Source organism: Tursiops truncatus, chromosome 20 (genome assembly GCF_011762595.2).
Source record: "Tursiops truncatus isolate mTurTru1 chromosome 20, mTurTru1.mat.Y, whole genome shotgun sequence".
NCBI classification, from domain to species: Eukaryota; Metazoa; Chordata; class Mammalia; order Artiodactyla; family Delphinidae; genus Tursiops; species Tursiops truncatus.
Genome location: NC_047053.1, coordinates 56258506 through 56275599, shown reverse-complemented (window position 1 = coordinate 56275599; position 17094 = coordinate 56258506). Strand labels below are relative to the sequence as shown.

The following is a 17094-nucleotide window of genomic DNA, read 5'->3' as shown; positions in this document are numbered from 1 at the left end:
GGCAGAGCTGGGGTGAATGGAGTCTGACTCCAGCATCCTGAGAATCACAAGGGTGGACCCTTGGCATTTGAAGTCATTCTTTTTTTTAAAGAATTTTATTGAAGTATAGTTGATTTACAATGCTGTGTTACTTTCTGCTGGACAACGAAGTGATTCAGTTATACATATATATACATTCTTTTTTTATATTCTTTTCCATTATGGTTTATCACAGGACGTTGAGTATAGTTCCCTGTGCTACACAGTAGGACCTTGTTGTTTATCTATTCTATATATAATAGTTTGCATCTACTAACCCCCAAACTCCCACTCCCTTCTGCTTGGCAACCACGAGTCTATTCTCTGTGTCTGTTTCTTAGATAGTTCATTTGTGTCATATTTTAGATTCCACGTATAAGTGATATCATTTGGTATTTGTCTTTCTCTGTCTGACTTACTTCTCTTTGTGTGATCATCTCTAGTTGCATCCATGTTGCTGCAAATGGCATTATTTCATTCTTTTTTATGGCTGAGTAATATTCCATTGTATATATGTACCACCTCTTCTTTATCCATTCATCTGTCAGTGGACATTTAGGTTGTTTCCATGTCTTGGCTACTGTAAATAGTGCTGCAGTGAACATTGGGAAGAGGGAAAAGAAGAGGCTACTTCTGTCAGTGTAGGGCATTTGCTCAAAGCTGGAAAGGGCATAACCACATGCTTAGGGAATGAGAATATTCCCATTTCCCTTAGTGGGGGGGTTGCAAAGCAATGCCAGGAATGATAAGGTTATGCCAGGATGCAGAGGGCTTCATGGTTTGAGGTCAAGTGGTTTGGCCTTAATGTGATGGCTTGCGGGAAGCACGGACTTATGCTGTAGTAAGATTAATTTGAAAGGGGTTATATCAATGGCTTGAAGGAGAGTAGAGGTAAAAAGACTTGTTGTAGAGCTATTTTTATCAACTGCAAATTATATGACCTAACTTAGAAGCAGGACTGCAAAAGCACAGCTGCCGCTGTTCGCACTGCGCCTCACACGTGGCTCTATGTAGCGACCTGTCTGGGAGGTGAAGTGACACTGAGAAAAGCAGGACTTGGAGTCACACGGCATTGTCCTTCGCAGCTGACGGGCCAGGAGGCCCTGGGCAAGTTCCTTAAATGCATACGTTGGTTTCCTTACAAGATTGTTTGAGGATTGAATGCAATGGTAGAGACAAGATTGCCCACCGGCTATTTTAACCTCAATGTCAAAGGAGAAAAAGAATGAGCACTTCCTTTAAAAAAGACGTTCTTTGCTTGTCAATCATCACCTATTAAACGCTGAGATCCATTTGCCCCCAGTGTTTCTCCTTGCCTAAAATGTTTTCAACATTTCACACGTGTTAATTAGGCAACGTAGCTCCATCTATGGAGGGCAGAAACTAGGAAAACCTTAGCGCTCTGTATTGACCACAAACGTCCGCTGGAAAGGAGAACCCATCGGTGATACACTTGAGTATTGCTAGAATTGGTTTCTTTAGCTTCCCTGGGCTAGAGTTGAGGGTGGTACATTAAGAAAAGATGGAGACGGTGTGAGAGCAGGGGTGTGGTGGGAAAAGAAAGTAACCTGTAGGAAGCAGCAGGGGGATTTTCATAGTGAGAGTTGGGACTTCAAATTCTCATAAGGCCAAGCGACTACCACAATCTCCATTTCAGGTAAAGAAGTGTGCTGGCCCATTCCTGGATGAGAATTCTTTCACCCTCTGTGAGATGCCTGCCTCATACCTGAAGCCAGCAAAGGCTTAGATTTCAAGTCCGAAGGAGAAGACCTTCCTGAGAAGGAACTCTGGTGGTCCCAGTACTTAGAGCCTGGTAGCTGAGACGGACCCTTTTGGAGCTCTTGGAGAGTAGACATTTTAGGGGGAATAAGGTGGAAAATTTACTTGGGGGAACGTTGTTCCAGAGCCCATTCAACTTTCAGATCCTGGGTGTTTTTTTTTCAGAATCCTAAAGAGAAAAGCAAACAGTACTTCTGAGCACTCCAAACACCCTGGGTCTAAGTCCCCTGAGACTTTTCTTTTCACTGTAGTCATAGCTAGATGAAGAAATAGGCCAGCAAAGCTGTCATAGGTTCAATGAGCGTATCTACCCTGTAAGATATTTGGAGTTGCCCAAGTTCCTGGACACAGGTGGGGACGTGATCAGACCGGCAGCAACTTCTTTGGGAAAGTCTAAAAGTACCGTAACTACACAGCATGACAAGACTTACTGAGTTGGAGGTGGCAATGGGTCTTCTTTGTAGGGAGTCCAAGATAAGGTCATTGAATTTCAACTTGGCCTTTTCACTTCCACCCCTCAAATTTCTGACTTTGTCACACTGCAGGCTAGTAGCAACTGATGACCAGAAATCACCTGCCCTTTTGGTCAGCATGGGCAGAAGCAACCATGGACATCTCCTTCATTGCGGATAGATTTTCCCATAGCAGAGTGGAAACGGATCGGCAAGACCAGGTCCAGCATGCTTGCGTGAAACCTGAAGTGAAATTTCTCTCTGACTTGTATTGAAATGGGCACTTGCATCTGGTAGACGACACTTGAATAGTTATTTATTTATTTATTTGGTTGCCCGGGGTCTTAGTTACCACACGCAAAGTCCTAGTTGCGGCATGTGGGATCTAGTTCCCTGACCAGGGATCGAACCCGGGCCCCCTGCATTGGGAGCATGGAGTCTTACCCACTGGACCACCAGGGAAGTCCCTAGACGACACTTTAGATTGAGCTGCTCAGGAGAGAGGGGATGGTATCTCCGCTCCCAACAGCGTATGACAAGTAAGTCTCCGCAAGGGTCTGTGATGACTTTTAGTGGAATTGTAAGTGCTTCAAAAACCCAGAAGGAGGAGAGTGGTGCTTAATCCCCCCCCTTTTTTTTTTTTGCTTAAAGTAGCAAAATAAAGGGAACCAAATCCTTGCAGAAGAATTCTCTGTGGAAGATGAAGGTCAAGTGGAAAGGGAAATGTAGCTAGTTTATAATTTACTACTCTTGAGGGCAAAGCAAATTGCATTTCTCCAAGATCTGCTTAACCCTCCGCAGAATTCAGCCAAAGAAACCCATCTGCAAATCCCCAGACGATGATTACGGCACATAATTCTCCCTTTCCCTCTCTTCCAAACCGGGAAACGCAATATCCCACAACAGTGACCGAGAAATATTTAAAGTAGTTATGTTTAGTATGGAAAACATACAAAGAAGTTCCTTTCAAATTTAAAGTTCTAGGAAGGCATCAAACAGGAGAACATGATGAATTTCTTTTTTACTGTTTGTGCTACGAATTTTTAAGGCTGAAAGAGCCCATGCATTCTCACTACAGAGAAGAAATAAAGATCCAGTTCTGGGGGGAGGGGTGATCGATACAGCAGGAATTCTACCAGGTTGAGTGGAGACAGAATATTAAAATGCTCAGGTTAGAATCCAGCTCTTCCGATACCAGTGGGTTGATTCACTTCCTAAATGGTTTATGGGGAAGCTGATTTTGTTGTTGTCGTAGCTACCATTGTGCTCTCATTTCCTGGAACTCAGATACTGATTATGGGCAAAGCTTAGTAGGATGGTAAGGATGGGTCCTCAGAACTCAAGGACCTACTGATTCCGTCTCCCCTCTCTGCTCTCAAGTCATGGAGCTGTTTACGTTGTCACATAGCAACCATGCACTGGGTCCGGGTTAAGGCCCATCGCTCCTGGTTCTGGGAAATTATCATCGACAGCAACAAAACCCTCACATACCTACTTCTTTATGAGCAATGTTTTCTGTGTTGTGTTCTTTAGAACGCTAGTTCCTGAGGGTTCCTTGTTAGATGGTCCTCTACGTAAATATTCTTTGGCCCATGAAGTTTGAAACTTTTGACGTGAAGCAAACTGAATCTGCTGAAATCTTTACTTACTTCCAAATGTCTCAGATCCTTCGTAAGCTCGTATGCATTTTACCTCTCCTAGAAGGCAAATATAAAACAGAGTATTCCCCCAACTTGTCGGAGGACAGACACCTTTTTTGCCAGGTGTCTTGAAGTACGGGTGTCCCAAGGAACATACTTTGGGAAAGACTGTATTACTTCAGGCTGTACCTTAAGACCAAGTTCTCCTGGTAGCTATCTATTCCTGAAAAAAACAGCTCAAAATGAGGTTTTCATATAAAATTTTGTTAAACAGCAATCAGACAAAGTTCAAGGATTTACCTTGTGACAAATCAGGTACATATTTAAGCTTATGTATGAATGTGTCTTGATGTCATGCTCCTTTAAAAAACATCTATTTTTTTGTTTCCTTTAAATCTTGTATTTTATTTTATTTATTTATTATTTTTTTTGTGGTACGCGGGCCTCTCACTGCTGTGGCCTCTTCCGCCGCAGAGCACAGGCTCCGGACGCGCAGGCTCAGCAGCCATGGCTCACGGGCCCAGCTGCTCCGCGGCACGTGGGATCCTCCCGGACCAGGGCACGAACCCATGTCCCCTGCATCGGCAGGCGGACATTCAGCCACTGCGCCACCAGGGAAGCCCTTGTATTTTATTTTTTAAAAAAATTTTAAAATATATTTATTTTATTGAAGTATAGTTGATTTACAATGTTGTGCTCATTTCTACTGTACAGCAAAGTGATTCAGTTATACATATACACATTCTTTTTCATTTTCTTTTCCATTATGGTTTATCACAGGATACTGAATATAGTTCCCTGTGCTACAGAGTAGGACCTTCCTGTATATAATAGTTTGCATCTGCTAACCCCAAACTCCCACTCCTTCCCTCCCCCATCCCTCCTCCCCCTTGGCAGCCACAAGTCTGTTCTCTATAAGTCTGTTTGTGTTTTGTAAATAAGTTCATTTGTGTCATATTTTAGATTCCACATATAAGTGATAATCATATGATATTTGTCTTTCTCTTTCTGACTTACTTCACTTAGTATGATAACCTCTAGGTCCATCCGTGTTGCTGTAAATGGTACTATTTCATTCTTTTTTATGGCTGAGTAATATTCCATTGTATATCTGTACCACACATTCTTTATCCATTCATTGGTCAATGGACATTTAGGTTGCTTCCATGTCTTGGCTATTGTAAGTAGTGCTGCAGTAAATATTGGGGTGCATGGATCTTTTCCGATTATGGTTTTCTCCAGATATATGCCCAGGAGTGGGATTGCAGGATCATACGGCAACTCTATTTTTAGTTTAAAAACTAACTTGATGTGTTGCATCTAGAATAACTAATTCATACTGCTATTTTCCTGTCGTTATTTGAAATACTGATGTTTTTCTCAAAAAATCCTAGTCACGTATGGAAACGTCCTTTTTTTTTATAATTTTTTTTTTTGGCTGTGCTGGGTCTTCGTTGCTGTGTACAGGCTTTCTCTAGTTGTGGCGAGCAGGGGCTACTCTTTGTTGCAGTGCGCGGGCTTCTCATTGCGGTGATTTCTCGTTGCGGTGGCTTCCCTTGTTGTGGAGCACAGGCTCAGTAGTTGTGGTGCATGAGCTTAGTTGCTCCGCGGCATGTGGGACCTTTCCGGACAAGGGATCGAACCCGTGTCCCCTGCACTGGCAGGCGGATTCTTAACCACTGCGCCACCAGGGAAGTCCCTGGAAGCGTGTCTTTCATATCAGCTTTCTGTGTCTAGAACGGAAACCACCAGATGGGACGTTTCAGTTACCTGAAAGACATCACGTTTCAGCAGCAGCTGTAAGTGTGCATGACAAGTCCAACCTATTTCAGATTCCCAAAGTGCTGATGAATATTGTTCTGGTAAAGGCTGCTGGTCCCTTAAGAATGAAGAATATTCAGGGGTCCTGTTCTCCTTTCCTCTTTTATCCAGAGAGTTGCTGAACAGGAGTTTTCAGGGCATCCCAGCATCCAAAGCTACACTGAGGCTGCTGCTGAAGGATTGGAGCCCTTCATGCGGCGTCTTAGGACTCAAGAGTCTCAGGCTCAGCTCCTGAAGATGTTGGTCTCCCACGAAGCTTGAGAACCTGGCGGATGTGGGCGTGTCTCCGTCCTGTGTACACCGGCCTTCTTCCTGCTCTGTTCCACCCTGGGAAGGCTGGAATGGATGGTTTCATCCAGATTTTTTTGAGCTCCAGGAAGAAAGTTTGTTATTTTGGTGACTTTTGAACCTGGGTTGATTTTTTCTTGCCTCTTTTCACCCAGATTGGCTTAGATTTGGCTTAGATTAAGATGTGAGGGCTTCCCTGGTGGCGCAGTGGCTACGAATCCGCCTGCCAATGCAGGGGACACGGGTTCGAGCCCTGGTCCGGGAAGATCCCACATGCCACGGAGCAACTAAGCCCGTGCGCCACAACGTAGCAACTAAGCCCGTGCGCCACAACTACTGAGCCCATGTGCTCTAGAGCCCGTGAGCCACAACTACTGAGCCTGCACACCTAAAGCCTGTGCTCTGCAACAAGAGAAGCCACCGCAATGAGAAGCTCATGCACTGCAATGAAGAGTAGCCCCCGCTCGCCGCAACTAGAGAAAGCCCGCGTGTAGCAACGAAGACCCAGCGCAACCAAAACTAAATAAATAATAAATTTATTAAAACAAAAGATGTGAGTCAGGGAGGTCGTTCCATGTTCTGTCTTTTGGGCTCAGGGCAGAGGCACAAATGGAGTCCTGGGGGCTTATATGTAGAAAGTGGTCCACATAGGCGCTTGGACCCAAAGCCTGTGTTGATAAACAATGAGGTTTCTCTCCAGCGACTCCTTCACATGTAGCCTCGGTGAACCTTCGGTCATAATAAGCAGATGGGGGATTTGAAATCCTGGTTCCCTCTCTCCCTCTTTCTCTCAATCTCTGTTCATCAGAGTCACAGAAGTAGTTTTAAGTGTGTTCAGACAAGTAAAAACCAAGTGGCTTATACATCTGATGATGCTGGCAGCTAAGAGCATTTTAGAAAGGCCCTGGTTCGAGCCCCCTTTCCCGAGGGTAAACCTACAGGACAGCATAATGAGTAATTGCTCTTCAGTGGAGAGAGGTGCTTCCAAAGAAATAAACATTGACCTTTTCAAACTGTCCCATGGTTTAATGTGAATGTAGTCCAAGCTGCCCCCTCCCAAGAGGCCCCGTTTAAATTCTGGGGAGATGGACCTTTCCTGTCCTGCTACCCTGATGGCATGGACTCGGCGCCACGCTAAAAGCAAGTAAGGCACCTGCCAAGGTGGTGTCCACATTTGACCAGAAGACGGCATAATCCGAAAGCCTATTTCCTCATTTCAGTAGAAGCAGCGCGTTTCTGTTGTTCACATTGAGGTCAAAGATACAAAGCAGAATTGGAAGAAGACCAAATATCGTAAAAGGCCATAATTCATATCCTGAAGATTCTTGCTGTCCTTGGATGTTTCTTTGGGAGGGCCTGGGGGAAAAAAGCAGACAAAAGAAATCTCATATGTACATTCTGGGAATTTTTTTTTTGCGGTACGCGGGCCTCTCACTGTTGTGGCCTCTCCCGTTACAGAGCACAGGCTCCGGACGCGCAGGCTCAGCGGCCATGGCTCACGGGCCCAGCCGCTCCGCGGCACGTGGGATCTTCCCGGACCGGGGCACGAACCCGTGTCCCCTGCTTCAGCAGGCGGACTCTCAACCACTGCACCACCAGGGAAGCCCATTCTGGGAATTTTAAAGACAATTTCCCATATTGTTTTAGAGAAAGGTACAGAAACAAAGCATTTTTATGTTGTAAGGAACAAGTTGGGGTACAGATGGGAAGAAGAAACTTTTCATTCCTCTTTTAGAAAGAGCTTCATGATTCCAGTTCCATGACCTTTCTTGCTGCCCCGAAGAAATAGAAACTTCCTGGCTTCTAGAATCAGACCATTTGACAATTCTTAGTCTCACGGAATTTAAGAATTGGAAAGGAGTTTTGAGAACATTTTGTCCAAGCTTTACCCCGCACAGCAATCGCTCTCTTTAGTAGACAGTAGAAACTCCGTCTATATGCGGACCTCACGAAGGTGGCTAGTACGTTCACTCATGTTTCCGGTTCACCCGTGGACCCACTGGTGAGGTTGTTGTCTCAGTTGGGCTGTTGCCATGACTACTCCTCCTAAGACAGCTTATTGAGTACTTTTCTCATTCACAGTCCACTTATTAAATGAATGTTCATTTATTTCATTGGTATTTACCCATGGCTTCATGTGCCAGGCACTGAATGAAACAGGTGGTATATACGGCTTACCTTACTGAACCGTACACCTAGCACCTGAGACAGATGCCGTTAGCATCTCCCATTGCGGGGAAGGGAGCTGACACCCAGAAAGATTAAATAACTTGTCCAAGGAAACAAAGCTAGTAAGTGGAGGTGTTCATGGCAGGGGACTTACTCACAACTGAGTCTGCCTAAACGAGTTCATACCCTGAACTACCATGCTCTTGCATCTCTCAAAGTGCACGTAGTGACCCCTCAGGGCTCCTGTCTTCTCGCTCTGCCATCTGAGCGTCTTCTTTGAACGTCTACAGACACATGTGCCTTCCAGGGCGCCTGGGTCCATCCTGTGCTCTCCATCTCCTCACTCTTCCACATGAGAACTCTTCAAATACTTGAGTGTTAAGAGCATGTCCTGGCATTTCTTAAGGCTAAACAGACCCAGTGTTCTAACTGTTCCCTAAAAGACGTGGCTTGCGACCTCTATCCTGTTGACTCTCTCTTAAGGTCATCTTTTGTCAAAGTTCCTCTTTAAAAAAGGTGCCCACAGTGGTGCGACCAGGCTAGAGAACAGTGGGTGTGATTGCTTTCCTGATCAGTCTAGGGTTCTGTCCAGGGTAAGAGGATATGGGTTCTGCGTTACATTCCCACAACCAAACCAGCTATCGTTTGACCCGTTAAACCGTTTAATCCCTTTGGAATATGGTTTCCTGACTTGTAGGCCTCTTTTGTACCCGTTGTAACCGTTCTGAGGCGTGTTATTCTTCATTTGCTGGACGTCTGCCGTCCGCCTTAGACAGTGCTCTGTGGGGACAGAGGCCAGGGCCGCTCTGTTCACCACTGAACCCCTAGGGCTTGCTCAGGTCCCGGCACAGGGTAGCTGTTTAATTGGTAAAATAATGAATCAACCACATGGGAATAATTATGCCTTCTTTTCCTCCTTTACTGGATGGTTGAGCAAACAAATGAAACAATGCATGTCAAATTTCTCTGTCCTGCTAAAAATGTTGCTGCTACCATTACCAGGAAGCTCCAACACGTATGCTTTTTAAAGAAGTCCTGTTGCTGACGTGTGTGGAATGCAAGCCTCCCCGGAAGTTTATTCCTTAATGTCTACAGTTGGTCATTCCTTCCTTATTTATTTTATTTATTAAGAGTCTACGATGTGCTCAGATAACGTACTTTAGTTTCAGGTCCTATTTATAAGCTCAGCAAATTCTTCTCTCTTCAAGTCACGCTACTTTCCTGGATCCTAATCTTGGCACTTTTTCTATGGTCCCATCTACTTGTATCACTGCCATGTGTACAGTCTCAACATATTACTTTTATTACACATGCAGTGGATTGGTTGGGTTTCTCCTTACCTTAGATGCATGAAAGCCATGTGTTTGTTTTTTGTTTGCTAGAAAAATCACGTGGGTGGAAAAGGCTGTAGAGCCTGTTTCAAATACAGGAAGGCGTTGACGTGTTCTACTCTGTTTCTACCAATGAAGAAGAAGAAAGTGTGGCTTAAAGTGCTTTAATTACACCAGGGAACATTTTTTATCATGATTGAAGGGAATCAGTCCCTGGAGGAGTTTGTCCATTTTAGGCTGAAAGGAGCCCAGAAAGTAAAGACTTTAAGAGAAATTGATGCTGATGATGATGGTATTGTTTTCAACTTAACTAATGTTCCCTACAAATGTGTTCCACGGAACTTTATCAAATTAGATTCTCCACAAAAGACTTGTCTGTTATATGCCCTTCCGGGAGATTTATACTGTACTGTCAAGAAGCCAATATAACATTGTTTAACCCACTGTTTTCCAATCTTTTTTTGCTTTTAATTTTATTTTTTTTAAAATGAAGTATAGTTGATTTACAATGTTATGTTAGTTTCAGGTGTACAGCAAAGTGATTCAGTTATATATATATATATATATTCAGTTATATATACATATTCTTTTTCAGATTCTTTTCCATTATAGGTTATTACAAGATATTGACTATAGTTCCCTGTGCTGTACAGTAGGTCCTTGTTGATGATCTATTTTATACATTGTAGTGTGTGTAGGTTAAGCCCAAACTCCTAATTTATCCCTCCCCCCTCTTTCCCCTCTGGTAACCATAAGTTTGTTTTCTAAGTCTGTGAGTCTGTTTCTGTTTCGTAAATCAGTTCATTTGTATCATTTTTTTAAAGATTCTACATGTAAGTGATAGGATATGGTATTTGTCTGTCTCTTTCTGACTTGCTTCACGCAGTATGACAATCTCTGGGTCCATCCATGTTGCTGCAAATGGCATTATTTCGTTCTTTTTTATGGCTGAGTAATATTCCATTGTGTGTAGGTACCACATCTTCTTCATCCATTCATCCGTTGATGGACACTTAGGTTGCTTCCATATCTTGGCTATTGTAAATAGTGCTGCTGTGAACATTGGGGTGTATGTATCTTTTCGAATTAGAGTTTTCATTTTTTCTGGATATATGCCTAGGAGTGGGATTGCTGGATCATACGGCAACTCTGTTTTTAGTTTTTTGAGAACGCTCCATACTGTTTTCCGTAGTGGCTGCACCAATTTACGTTCCCAGCAGCAGTGCAGGAGGGCTCCCTTTTCTGCACACCCTCTCCAGCATTTGTTATTTATAGACTTTTCAATGATGGCTGTTCCGTCTGTCTTGAGGTGGTACCTCGTCGTCTTGCTTTGCATTTCTCTAATGATTAATGATGTTGAGCAGGTTTTCATGTGCCTGTCGGCAATCTGTATGTCTTCTTTGGAGAAATGTCTATTTAGCTCTTCTGCCCATTTTTGGATTGGGTTGTTGGCTTTTTGATATCGAGCTGTTTGTATATTTTGGAAATTATTCCCTTGTCGGTGGCATCATTTGCAAATCTTTTCTCCCATTATATAGGCTGTCTGTGCATTTTGTTTATGGTTTCTTTGCTGTGCGTACATTGGTTTCCAACCGTGACTTCATTCTTAGACATATGCTATTTGCAAAATTCTTCAGCAAAAATGAAAGAGGCTAAAAATGTCTCTTTCCTTCTTGTAATCTGTGTCTGAGAGGCAGATATTAAATGAGGCCTCAGGATTTTCTATTACAACAATAATCCTAAAGGTCAGTATAAGCCTCGCCCCCTCTCTGAAGACTTTTAGTGCCTCAGATACCTAAAGCACATTCACGGAGTTCTCGCCCAGCCGTGGAGGCTCCGTCCTTTAAGTCTGGCCAACTTAGTCAAGGAAGCCACCTCTTTGGGGGAAGCCACCTGAGCTGAGGGAAGTGTTCCTTCCACCCCAGAAACTCTGCTTTGGTCCCTCTGCAGAAGGTGGGGCTGTGACCACCCAAGCTCCAAGCCCCGGGGATCCCACACTCCCCAACACTCATGACATTTTTAACTCATGCACCTGACCCAGAGTCATGCCAAAGGATAAGTGGAGTTTCCGTTCCAGCCTGCATCACCTTTGCTGTGGCGAACTCTGTTGTTTTACTCTGCTTCTCCCTTCAGGGATCCCACCAGGCAGGATCTTGTAGTCCTGTGATCTGTCTTACAGGAATAAGAGGCAGCTGGAGCAATGCACTTCGGGAGACTTAGTCTGTGTAGGGCGGATCTCTCAGTTTCCCAGGGCTTCACCCCTGCCTACCGTGTCCTAGTCCCGAGACCACAGACTCAGTCCCTGACCCTTCCAGGACCAGAGGCCAGTTCTGCCCATCTGCTGATATGAAAGGTTTATTTCTTGAGCATTCACACGGTGCTGGCCCCAGGTCTCCCTGCTCCTAAACCACGGTCGGGGGCTCTATGCCAGGAACCCTACCGAGTTCCTGAGTCTAATCTCGAACTTAACACTCCACTTAGTAGAGAGGAGCTTCCAGGTGCCCCCCCTCAAAATTGGGCAGCCTGGTCCCTGAGTCTTTCCTAAACAGCCTCAGTTACTTGACCACGATCTTGCCTGATCTTTCACCCGAGAAGTCAGTGACGTGCAGTTGGACCCACGGAGCACACTCAGGACTTTACGAGATGGTAAAGCATGGAGGTTATTACATGGACCCTGGGACCAGACTGCTTTACTTCCGGTCCCACCTCTGACGCTCTATAGTCAGTGACCTCTGGTAAGTCACCTAGGCTTCCCAAGCTTGGATGTCCTCATTCTGAACACAAAACAGCAAACTCATACAATAGGGTGGTCTATAGGATAGGGTCCTTTTGAAGATTAAATTCAATATTACACTTTAGCGCAGTACCTAACACAAAACAGGTTCTCAATAAATAAAAAGAGAGGACGCATCAAAGAAAGAGATAGTGGCACCCTGAATTCTAATGCCTGGGGTCTGAGCTCCCTGGAAACAGGTTTCCTGTCAAGAACATAAGTGTCATCCTATCATTAGACCAGCGCTCCTCCACAGTGGACGTATTGCTGTTCTGACTTGGCTAATTCTTCGGTGTGGTGGCTGTTCTGTTTAGGGGTGTCAGTGGCCTCTATATACTAGATGCCAGCAGCACCGCCCTTCCCCAAGTGGTGATAAGAAAAAATATTTCTGGACATTTCCAAATGTTCCCCAGGGGACAAAATCCCTCCCAGTTGCAAACCACTTCATTAGAGCAGAAACAGATTGCTGAAACCCAAACAACTCGAAGGCACGATGCTATATTCAGCTGATCATTTGCTTCTAAGCAGCACTGTAGTTTGTCATCGTTTTTTGTTTGTCCTTTAACTGCCACGATACTAAAAAACACTCGATCGCATATCAGCATAAGAACCTGTGTTACGAAGGAAACGAAATGTTTAATAATAGCAATAAAAGTAAATATGGAGTGAGAATTAAAAAAATATGTGATAGTGTGAATTGATCCTAGAATTACAAAAGAGAGGTAGGGACTTCCCTGGCGGTCCAGTGGTTAAGACTCTGCGCTTCCACTGCAGGGGGCGCGGGTTTGATCCCTGGCTGGGGAACTAAGATCCTGCATGCCACGTGGCCAAAAAATGTAAAACTAAATAAATAAAAAATTAAAAACATACCTAAACACAATATTGTCTGTAAAAAAATAAAATAAAATAGAAGTAGTCATTTATGGAATGCTCTATTTTAAGAAATTTTGTTATTTACATTGAAATCTTTAACGTAACTGATTTTGGTATAAGCTATGGGGCGTGAATTAGCCTTATTGTTATTTTTTTTCCGGATGGCTAAACTTTGCCCCAACACTAATTATTGAATGATCCACTAATTATTGAATAATCTGTATTTTCCTTACTGACCTGAAATGGCATCATATCCTGTAAAAAATTCTCCTCTTCCCCTGGTCTGGTTCTGGATTTTCTGGTGCTTTCTGTTGCTGTCTATTTATGCGCCATTGCAGTTGGTGCCCCCTGGTCTGGAGAGTTACTGATCACTACTGTTCTATGTGTTTTAAAAAATTTTTTGCAATTAAAAGAATTAAGATATAATTCATGTAACACCACAGTCACCATTTTTAAGTGCACATTTCAGTGGGTTTTAGTAAATTCAAAATGTACCATTATCACTGTGTAATTCCAGAACATTTCCATCACCCCCGAAGGAAACCCTGTACCTGTTAGCCGTCACTTTTTTTTTTGCGGTACGCGGGCCTCTCACTGCCGTGGCCTCTCCCGTTGCGGAGCACAGGCTCCGGACGCGCAGGCTCAGTGGCCATGGCTCACGGGCCCAGCCGCCCCGCGTCATGTGGAATCTTCCCGGACCGGGGCACGAACCCGCGTCCACTGCATCGGCAGGCAGACTCCAAACCACTGCGCCACCAGGGAAGCCCTAGCCGTCACTTTTAAGTCTACCTTCGTCTCTTCCCCCACCTTTCCCCGGCAACCACTAGTCTACTTTCTGCCTCTAGGGGCTTGCCTATTCTGAACATGTCTTATAAATGGAATCATTTATAAATGATTATAAATGGATTCTTTCACTTAGCATAATGTGTTCAAGGATCATCCATGTTATAGCATGTATCAGTACTTCATTCCTTTTTATGGCTAAAAAATATTCCATTTCATAGACATGCCACATTTTGTTTATCCAGTTGATGGACGTTTGCTTTTTCGCACTTTTTGGCTATTATAAATAATGCTATTATGCACATTTGTGTTCGAGGTTTGGTTTGAACATACATTTTCAAATCTCTACTCCTGGGAGTGGAATTACTGGGTCCTATGGTATGTGTAACATTTTTGAGGAAATAACAAACTCCCTCAACGCTAAACCATTTGCTTTCTGACCAGGAATGTATGAGGGTTCCAGTGTCTCCACATCATCACCAACACTTGTTATTTTGTATTTTTCTTTCCTCTTTTTTTTCCTTTTTAATTGCAGACGTCCTAGTGGGTATAAAGTGGTATCTCGTTGTGGTTTTAATTTGCATTTCCCTAATACCTAATAATGTTGAGCATCTTTTTATGTGCTTGTAAGCCATCTGTTTATCTTGTTTAGAGAAATGTCTATTCAAATCTTTTCCTATTTTTAAATGGAGTTATTTATCTTTTTAGGTTGAGTACAAGATTTTTAAAATATATGTTTTGTGTACTGATCCTAGCCATGTTCGAGTTGCAGAAATTTTCTCCTACTCTGTGGGTTATCATTTTCCTTTCTTGATAGTGTCTTTTGACACACAAATATTTTTAATTTTGAAGTCCAATTTATCCATTTTTCCTTGTTTGCTTGTGTTTTGGTGTAATATCTAAGAAATTGTTGCCTAATTCGAGGTCACTAAGAAGTGCGTCTATGTTCCTTTTAAAGAGTTTTATAGTTTTCACTCTTACATTTACTTTTTGGATCCATTTTGAGTTAATTTTTGTATATGGTATGAAGTAGGGGTTCAGTTTCATTCTTTTGCATGTGCATATCATAGAATGTACTCTTGTCTTATACTTTCGTGTTGGAAAAGGCCCAGTAAAGTCTTGGCAATTACACAGTTTCCAAATCAGGAAACTGACTACTTAATTCCAGTTGCGATTATGTGTAGCTGGAGCCGTGATTCGAATGCCAGCTGTGAGGGAGAGAATCGCATTCTAACAAACCCCGAGAGACTCTTAAATGACCATATAGCTCTTCTATATAAAGTTCTGAGGCTTCAGATTATGTCCCTTTGGCGGGGGGCATTGACTAAGGTGGAGACAGCTTTTAGGCAGAAGGAGAATTTGGCTGTAACAGCACTTGGTTAATGGAATTTTGCTTCCAGGGATCTTGCAACATTGAGTTCTGGGTCTGAAAATGGATAATGTGATGACAGGGTCAGTTCAGGGCCCGTTTCAGGGAGGTTCAATTTCCTTTACAGAGTGTCTCTCTTTTTTTCCCTGTATGCCATAGACTCAAATATATGAGACAAACCAGACCCCCTGATATGCTAAAAATTCCACGCTCTCCACAAAGGTGATTCAAAGATTAAAATGAGAAGCGTGGAGAGTTTTTATTCCTACTGGGCAATGGATACACTTTTTTTTTTTTTTCATCCCCTAATGAAAAGCCAGGTTCTGTAGTGCTTTCACGAGGTGCCTCCTTTTTGGAACCATCTCTCCCCTTTTAGATTTGATGACTATTAAGTGTCCAAAGGTTGAATTAGGATCAATAATTGTGACAGGCTCCCTTCATCTCTCTTGGCAAAAGAATTGCCATTGGAGAACATTTAAAATGTGAAACCCCCTTGACCCTGAGGTTTGGGCCAAAAAGTCCCACACAGACAGATCCTTTGAATTAGGTTCAGGGGTTATTTGTTGCTTGGAGTCACTGTGTTTCGTATGAAACAAGTGTGGATTGTCCCGGCCCATGTCGACAGTCTGGAATGGAATGTTGTGTCACCCGTCGGGGTGACAGGAGTTGGGTTTCCATGTAATGAAGACTGCCCGTCTGTCACCCAATGCCGGTCCTAAGGATGAAACCTCCTCTGAGAAGGGACGGCTTGTTCCCTTGGTGGGGAGAAAGCCGAGGCTGTGTTTGTGTGGCCTTGTGTGCCAGTGTCCAGTGGCACTCGAGCAAACGTATCGCCGCAGGACAGCGTCCAGGACACCTGCGGCCAGCCTCTCGTGAGCAGCCCGTGAGCACACTGGCTTGAAACACTGGATGGAGAGGATGCGATAGAATGAGGGGCCAGAGATGTTTTTCAGATAAAGCAAAGGAAGCCCCTGTCACTCTGAGAACTTGTCCGTTTGGCGCGGAGACTTTTTTCCACCCTATTTATCCCACTCACTTGTTTGTTCACTGCAAGGGGTTGAAAGACAACAAACATCGGAGTGGGATTTATTCTGATTACAGTTCTGGGTTCCTGGTAGAAGACTCAGAATTGCAGCTTCAGGAAACCACCGCTGTGGAATAAGTGTTCGTTATCTCTTTTAATAATTTTAAAATTTTATATTGGACTGTAGTTGATTTATAGTGTCGTGTAAGTTTCAGGTGTACAGCAAAGTGATTCAGTTATACATATACACGTATCTCTTCTTTTTCAAGTTATTCGTTATCTTTATTCGAGGTACTGTAAGACAGCCTCTGGTCCTGGATGCCAACATGGAGGCGAGAGGTCGCCCCTGCCACTTGGGGCGTAAAGCAGCAGGAATAACAGTTCCAGTCTTCTCCAGTGGAGGATCAACACAGTAGCACTTTGGGCTAAAATGCACATTCACCCCCTCACCCTCTTCCAACAGGTGAGGTTACTGAAGAAGAAGCGTGCTCTGAGCATGGAGCACATTATTTAGAAATAGGACGCTCATAGATAAAAATGTAAACAGACACCCGGACTATCACCGAGAGGAAGCGAATCTGAATTTCCGTTTTACCAACCAGCATTTCGTTCCCCCTGGAGCACTTGTAGTGCCCAAATCCCCTTTCCAGCCTGTCTGAAAAACAAAGCCCAAGATCTGTTCTATGCAGATCAGATTAGATCTTTGACCCCAACTATCATTTTTTTTAATACATCAGTCACAGGTCGTCAGGTTATCTTCATATAAGTTTCTTT

General features: G+C 43.7%; 1 long non-coding RNA gene across 2 annotated transcripts in view; it reads left to right on the top strand.

Moving 5' to 3' along the window:
• LOC141277407 (uncharacterized) overlaps window positions 1–17094 on the top strand; it is a 138224-nt gene that overhangs the window by 91572 nt on the left and 29558 nt on the right. Inside the window, exon 4 of one of the 2 annotated variants that reach the window (XR_012328778.1) lies at window positions 16612–16783. The exons of the other annotated variant lie outside the window; for it this stretch is intronic. This is a non-coding gene — a long non-coding RNA (uncharacterized lncRNA). The remainder of the gene's footprint in view (window positions 1–16611; window positions 16784–17094) is intronic. 2 annotated transcript variants of the gene reach the window in all.